General features: G+C 36.4%; 1 pseudogene; it reads left to right on the forward strand.

Annotated features, from left to right (window-relative positions):
* Positions 1 to 616: 616 nt before the first annotated feature.
* LOC118038254 (probable disease resistance protein At4g27220) lies at positions 617 to 4,520 on the forward strand (annotated as a pseudogene).
* Positions 4,521 to 8,096: the final 3,576 nt, after the last annotated feature.

The following is an 8,096-nucleotide window of genomic DNA, read 5'->3' on the forward strand; positions in this document are numbered from 1 at the left end:
GAGTTGTCAAAGAAGGAGTTGTCAAAGACATTTCTTTTGTTTCTATTATTTCTAATTATCATGCAAATAATAAGTTGTTGTCCTAGTCTCTAGGAGTTAGTTATTCTGTTATTATGTTAACAGATCATAGCATGATTTCATGCTAGAAGTTTGCAATTCTATTTCTTTATTTTTGAATATATATGTGTAACGATTGCATATAATGTATGCAATTAGTTTTATTCATTCAACTGAAATAAACTCAAATTACAATATTTGTTGTCTCTTCTCTTCTTCCTCCTATCTTTATTTCTTCTCGTAAACATTTTTCTTTTTAACACTTTCCATAACCTCGAAGTCCGAGGATTGCAAAATCAAATTGATAGGCCAAATGCCTCAAATCCTGGCCCTGACACTCCTTGCAAAGTCAAATTAGGGGCTTAAATACTCAAAAAGTAAGAAGTCTAACTGAATTATCGTCGTCTTTTTTCCCTCCTATGATTGTGCAATAAACTAACTATCAATTTTAATAGCAAATTTTTTTCCGGATATGGTTTAACTTGCATCAATTTTTATTCTTTATTTTGACTGATTTTTATTCTATATTTTGACCCCCTTTTTTTTCCTATAGGTTGAAAGGGGTGGTTCAAATGATTCATTTTGGAATTATGTTGAAGAAAGGGCTGATGCTAGCATGAAGTGTAAGTTTTGTCCACATACATATGCCATTAAAACTTCCATTTCAATGATCAAATGGCATTTGTCAAGAGAAGAAGGGCATGGTGTTGCCATTTTTCGTGGGGTGTCTAAAGAAGTTCAAGAAGCAGCCTTTCTAGCTATGTGTGGTGGCAACAAAAGACATAAAAACACGACAAGTTCAGTCAATGTTAATGATTTTGGAATTTCAACTTGTCCACAAGAACAAGTCATTGAGATTGAAAATACCGGAGTAGGGGAAGAGAGGATTTCTTCACATGCAATAGTAGAAAACGACGTAGTAAGCATGACCAGAATGAGAGCACAAGAAGATAGAGTTTCCGAAGGGGCATTCGAGAGCAGAATGAGGACAGAACCAGTGGATTGAGTGTTGGAACAGAGCAATGAAGAACTTGTCAATTTGGCAAGGGGAGATAGAAGGATACAAGTGGGAGTTCAGGGCACGGAACAAGGTCCAAGAGAAGAGAGAATTCAGTCGCATTTACAAGCGAAAAATGGCATGGAAAACACTGGTGAAGGATCTTTTCAGCATGATGCATTTGAGACTATACCAAGAACAGAGCAAGTGTAGGGAGATTCTTCCCAATTTTGTCGTGACATTAGAAGTGTCAAAGAACCATCTCAACCCAAAAGCTTAAGCTGTTAGGTGAGGCCCCTAGATATGATTTATATTATTCTCTAACACACCCCCTCAAGTGAAAGCCCTTTGAGCTTGAAACTTGCACAAGCCCACATTACCTTGTGCTTAATTTTATCAAATAAATGGGGATGGTGAGATTCGAACTCGTGACCACTTGGTCATTAAAGCTCTGATACCATGTTAAAGAACCAATTCAACCCAAAAGCTTAAGCTGTTAGGTAAGGCCCCTAGATATGATTTATATTATTCTCTAACATGAAGATGTTATAATCAATCTTGTGCTCCATCAGTAAACAATGATGTAAATAGGCATGATGTGCAGGACATGGTTAGAGAGACGAGAAAACTAGTGGAGGAGGAGTACGTGCAGAATAGTTGAAGATCAGTAGTGTAGGCTAGCGCAGGAGCTAGATCTTCTGAAAGTCTGAAATACAACAAGACTAGAGGAGTTCCATTACCTACTAGCTCTAAGAAGCTAGTGGGTCGAGCATTTGAAGAGGATATGAAGGTGATATGGTCTTTGTTAATGGATGATGAAGTCTCAACCATTGACATTTACGGGATAGGGGGAATTGGTAAAACAACAATAATACTACATATCTATAATGAGCTTTTACGAAGACTAGACATTTGTGATCATGTTTGGTGTGTGACTGTGTCTTAAGATTTCAGCATTAATAGATTACAAAATCTTATTGCCAAGCATCTTTATTTAGATCTTTCAAGCGAAGATGATGATCTTCGTACATAGAGCTGCTAAATTGTCAAAAGAATTAATGAAGAAACAAAAATAGATTCTCATTTTAGATGATTTGTGGAACAATTTTGAGCTTCACAAAGTGGAAATTCTTGTCCCATTGAAAGGATGTAAGCTGATTATGACAACTCGATCAAAAATGGTTTATAATCGGATGACTTGCCACCACAAAATCAAAGTGAAGCCACTTTCTGAGGGAGAAGCTTGGACTTTGTTCAAGGAGAATCTTGGATGTGACATAATATTTCACCAGAAGTGGAAGGAATTGCAAAAGCTGTTGCAAGGGAATGTGTTGGTTTGCCATTGAGAATTATTATACCAACAAGAAGCTTGAGGGGAGTGGATGATCTACATGAGTGGAGCAATACATTGAAGAAATTGAGAGAATCAGGATATAGGGACATGGATGAGAAGGTATTCCATGTATTAAGGGTTAGTTATGCTCAGCTAGGTGATTTAACACTACAACAATGTCTTTTATGTTAAAAAATCATCTCAATCTAATAGCTTAAACTATTAGGTAAGGTTCCAAGATATGATTTATATTATTCTCTAACACACCCCTTCAAATGAAAGCTTTTTGGGCTTGAAACTTGCATAGGTCCACATTACCTTATACTTAATTTTTATTAAATAAATGGGGATGATGAGATTCGAACTCATGACCACTTGATGATTAAGGCTCTGATACCATGTTAAAGCACCATCTCAACCTAAAAGCTTAAGCTGTTAGGTAAGGTTCCAAGATATGATTTATATTATTCTCTAACATCTTGTACAGTGCATTATTTCCTGAAGATGATGATATTGAAAGGGAGGAGTTGATAGGTTATTTGATCGATGAGGAAATAATTAAAGGAATGAGGAGCAGGAAAGATGCATTTGACTAAGGCCACACGATGCTTAATAGACTTGAAAATGTCTGCCTATTGGAAACTGCTCAAATGACGTATGTCAAGATGCATGATGGTAGTAGATATGTCAAGGTCAAGATGCATGATGGTAGTAGATATGTCAAGATGCATGACTTGATTAGGGACATCGCCATCCAAATACTGCTAGAGAACTCTCAAGGCATGGTTAAAGCAGGTGCACAATTAAAAGAGTTGCTAGATGCAGAGGAGTGGACGAAGAATCTATCGATAGTTTCACTAATGCAAAACCATATCGAAGAAATTCCTTGCAGCCATTCACCAAGGTGTCCAAATCTGTCAACTATATTTCTACGTGATAATAAAGGGTTGGGATTTATTGCGTATTCATTTTTCAAGCAATTGCATGGGCTCAAGTTCCTCGATCTGTGTTGCACAGGTATTGAAAATTTGCCAAACTCTGTCTCTGATTTGGTGAGTCTCACAACATTATTGCTCAATGATTGTAAGAAATTAAGACATGTTCCATCATTAAAGAAGCTCAGGGCACTGAAGAAGTTGGCTCTCTCTCGTACTGCCCTTGAAAATATACCGCAAGGAATGGAATGCCTAACCAACTTGAGGTATCTTAGAATGAATGGATGTGGTGAAAAGGAGTTTACTAGTGGGATATTACCAAAACTCTCTCACCTGCAAGTCTTTGTACTAGAAGAGTATTTTGAGGATGCTTTGTGCTATCCTTATGAACCGATATTAGTTGTAGGAAAGGAAGTAGGATCCTTGAGAAATTTGGAAGCTTTGGAATGCCATTTCAAAGGTCTTTCTGACTTCGTGGAGTATCTCACATCTCGGGATGGGATCCTATCATTAAGCACGTATAAAATTTCAGTAGGAGACGTGGATGAAGATTTGGGCAATGCATTCATAATTTTCCAAGTAAAACAGTTGGGCTGGTTTGAGTATCAACGGAGATAAAGATTTTCAGCTCAAGTTCTTAAAAGGCATTCAAGGACTGGTTTGTCAATGCAACGATGCAAGAAGTTTATGTGATGTTTTGTCATTAAAGAATGCAACTGAACTGGAGCACATCAACATTTGGGATTGCAATAGCATGGAGAGCTTGGTTTCATCTTTTTGGTTCTGCTTTGATCCGCCACCATTGCCATCATATAATGGTATGTTTTCTGGTCTTAAAGAGTTTTTTTGTTATGGATGTAACAATATGAAGAAGTTGTTCCCACTTGTGTTGCTCCCAAACCTGGAAGTGATTGTGGGAAAATGGAGAAGATAATAGGAACAACAGATGAAGAAAGTAGCACCTCCAATTCCATCACGGAATTAATACTCCCAAAGTTAATAATTACCAGAACTAAAAAGGATTTGCAGTGCAAAACTGATTTGCAATTCTCTTAAAAAGATTACTGTAATGTGTTGTGAGAAGCTGAAAAGGATGCCAATTTCTCTTCCGTTGCTTGAAAATGGCCAACCATCTGTAATATGTTTGGATACATCCAGAAGAATGGTGGGAAACAGTAATGGAGTGGGAGCACCCTAACACGAAGGATGTCCTTAGTCCCTTTGTAAAGTTTCTATAGGAGGAGACTACTCTACCCTTAATATAATATAATATAGAATTGGATTTTTTTTTCTCAAAATAATTAATATGTAGCATGATGGAATGGTTAATTACTCCTTTTATGTATTGTTAATCCTTTCGTTGTAATAATATGTATCCTTCTATGTTGCATCATTTATCAATTCTATCCTTCTGTAAGGATGCTAATCAATTCAATAATATATCATTATTTCAATTATTTTTGTTAAAAAATAATTTGCAAAACATAATTATGATGAAAATAGTCCTTTAAATCAACGAGGATATTTTTATTAATTAATATTGAAATTACTTGCATGATGCTTTTGGATTAAAGATGCTCAAAGGGTGGATTTGGATCGGTTTGAAATGGTATTGCCAATTCCATATTTCAAAGACAAAATCGAAGGACGAACGAAAAGCATAAAGCCCAACACATGGTTAGATGACCGTGTTTGGGAAACACAGTTAAATCTGTATTTTTTAAGTTTTTTTCTGTCTTTTATAAACAACATAAAAAAAGTAAAAGGATTGGTTAATCAATTCCTCAAGATTTTTTAATTTGTATTTTTCAGTTTTTTCTGTCTTTATGAACAACATAAAAAATAAACTAAAAGAATTGGTTAATCCAAAGACGCATGTTTCTAAAGGTTGTTTTTTTTTTCTTTCATTTGATGTTTATGAAGATGTTAAGTTTAGTTAATATCATATAAATTGTGAAAGGTTCAAAAGCTAGCAGGGCCGCAACAAGGTTGAATTGGTTCTTATGATGAATCTCAATTAAAAAAAAAAATATCAAAATGAAGTTTTTTACTAGGGCTGATGATGAATCTCAAGGTTGAATTGGTTCTTATGAAGTTTTCTACTGGTGCCTGGTGGTTTTGTCTGAGTAAAAGGGAGTTATGTAGAAACAAAAAGTGGAGAGAACCTAATGCTAAGTCAAGAGTTCAAGGAAGAGAAACAAAAAGTGGAAGGGATAATTGTGTCGATTGTTCTCTTGATTTGAGCATATTCTGTATCATTTTTTAGTTGCATGATACCTTCACCTTCATACCCAACTCCTCTTCATCTCTTATTGTTAATAAAAATTTAGGAGCATGAGAGAACATTTTCACAATGAAGATTAATTCATCTCCATAGAATAATACAGGAAATAGAAGATTAAATCAATAAAAGTAAGGTATTTCATCTCCAGTGAATTCATCTCTTAGAACATTCTTGAATTCTTGTCAATCCAAATCACAACAAACATCATAAACATGTTAAAAGTATTCTTCTAAAAAATAATCCATTCTCATATATATTATCTTCTATCTATCTAGCAAATATGGGGAGACAAGGAAGTTTTATTTTTTATTAGTGAAAAAAATGGAATGGGAGTCACTACCAAGTATTTTGATCACTAAGAACCCTAACCGGTCTTAGAGATCTAGTACGAGAACTGGTTGCGTAAAAGGAATGTATTAACACCTCAAATACGTCCTATCTAAGATAAGCTGTATTGTTTTTTTATTGGATAAAGTCTGAGGTCTTGTCGTGTTTTATAGTTGTTGGTCTATCTATAATTTAAAAAAAGTCTTTCTCGGTAAGGAGGTCCTTATCTTATTGGGTAAAAACCTAACCATTCTAAAGTTAATAAAAAACTAAAAACCTAACCATTCTAAAGTTAATAAAAAACTATCTTTTTAATATTGAGACTACGCCTTACGTATAAGCATGTAATCCTTAAAATTAAAAGAAAACAAAATGATTTTTTTTGGAGTTTTTTAAAAATTTTGGCCTAGTTCTCGTGGCTTTAATAAACTGGTTATTAAAGTCAAAATGCATGTTAACACATATTTTTTGAGTTTTGGTTGTATGAAATTACAATACGATTTTTTCTTGAGATACTTGGTCATATGCATGAAAATAATTTTTTTTTAATTTCCTAATATTTTGACAAAAACCGGGTGTTTTAATACTAAATTTGTATCTTTACGGTATAAAATAGAATCCAGTATTGAGAAAAATTGCTAGATAGATACACAGAAAAATCAAAATTTTGTTTTAAAAAAGATTTTTGAAAATTTTGAATTTTTTTTGGACTAGATCGGACCCGGGCCGATCATTTTGGGCTGGGCCCAGCTCGACCCATGTGGCGGGGCTGGACCCAGCAGGCCTAACTGGGTCACTGGCCTAAGCCAGTAACCCGGCTAGGCAGACAAGAGGCATGCGTGAGCTTCGTGAATTATAATTCACTTTAACAGTAAAGAGCAACAATTACTGTTCAAGTGAATTACAATTCACTTGAACAGTAAAACTAAAAAATGAGAACAAATGCATGCAATGAAAGAAAATAATGCAACATGAAGAGAATGTATGAAGCTTACCTGGTAACTGAGACAGATGAAGACAATGGCGATGAAACTTCTACGCAGGATCGGTGGTGACTGGTTCTGGAGATGATGAAGACGATCAACGCTGGTTTTGGTCTCAACGATTTCCTCTACTTACATTCTTTTCTTTTACTCGTTTTTGTCCCCCTCTTGTGCTGCTCTGTTCCCCTCTCTGTTTTTTTTTTTTTTTGCCGCCTTTTGTTCCACTCTCCTTATGCTCTCTCTGTTTCTCCTCCCTAGCGTTGGAGAAGAGGAATCCAATGGTGATGCTGGTGCTTTCGTCTGTGGGTTTCTTTTCCCCGCCCTTCTTTCTGTTGGGTTGGTTGCCATTAATGTGCAGCAAATGGACGACACCATCCATTGACTTTGGCAGCCACCATTATTGAAGAAGAGCTGAAGTTGGCAACCACCATTGTTGAAGAAGAGCTGAAGTTGGTGGTACCATTCTTGCCTATAAATAGGCATCGAGAGAGAGCAAAGATCAGAGAGAGTAGTGGAAGAAAAGAGAGACAAAGAGAGAAAGTGGTGTAGCTGCCAAGGGCAGCAACCCTGTTGCCTTGTGCAACAGAGTGTGAGAGCTGGGAGTTGAGTTTGAGGAAAGTGATCCTCCTCCTCGATGTATTTGTATTGTATCCTTTCTCTATCTCTAATAATATGGACCTCTCCTGTGGATGTAGGTGATTTGCTAAACCACGTTAAATATTGGGTGTCAGTGTGCTAAGCCTTCAATGGGCAATTATCACAACACCACTGGTCCGCGCATAGGGGAGCCAGAATCCCCAGCACTCTCTACATCCTTTTCCTTGTTTTGCTGCCTCTAGTTTTGGAAGCTGATTGCTGAAGACTGTGAAGACGATGGTCAATGCCGCTTCTTGCCTTTGCGTTTTCATCCGCTGATGTTCTTCTCTCTAGGTATGCGTCTACTTTGCTTCTGACTATCTACCATGTTGTCCTAATTCTTTGAGATGAAGGAATGAAGATGACGGTGATGCCTGTTGTTAGTGGTCTTTTTCTGCGTGGTTCTTCTTTTTTCTGCTTGTCTTTGTTCTCCTTATGTGCTCATTGTTTCTCTGGTTCTATCCCCCTCGTCTTCTCTTTGCCTCTGTTCTTAAAGAAAAGAGAATCACCCTAGTTCCTGGAACCTGCTTCTTGCAGTTGCAGA

This window comes from Populus alba, chromosome 19 (genome assembly GCF_005239225.2).
Source record: "Populus alba chromosome 19, ASM523922v2, whole genome shotgun sequence".
Lineage (NCBI taxonomy): Eukaryota > Viridiplantae > Streptophyta > Magnoliopsida > Malpighiales > Salicaceae > Populus > Populus alba.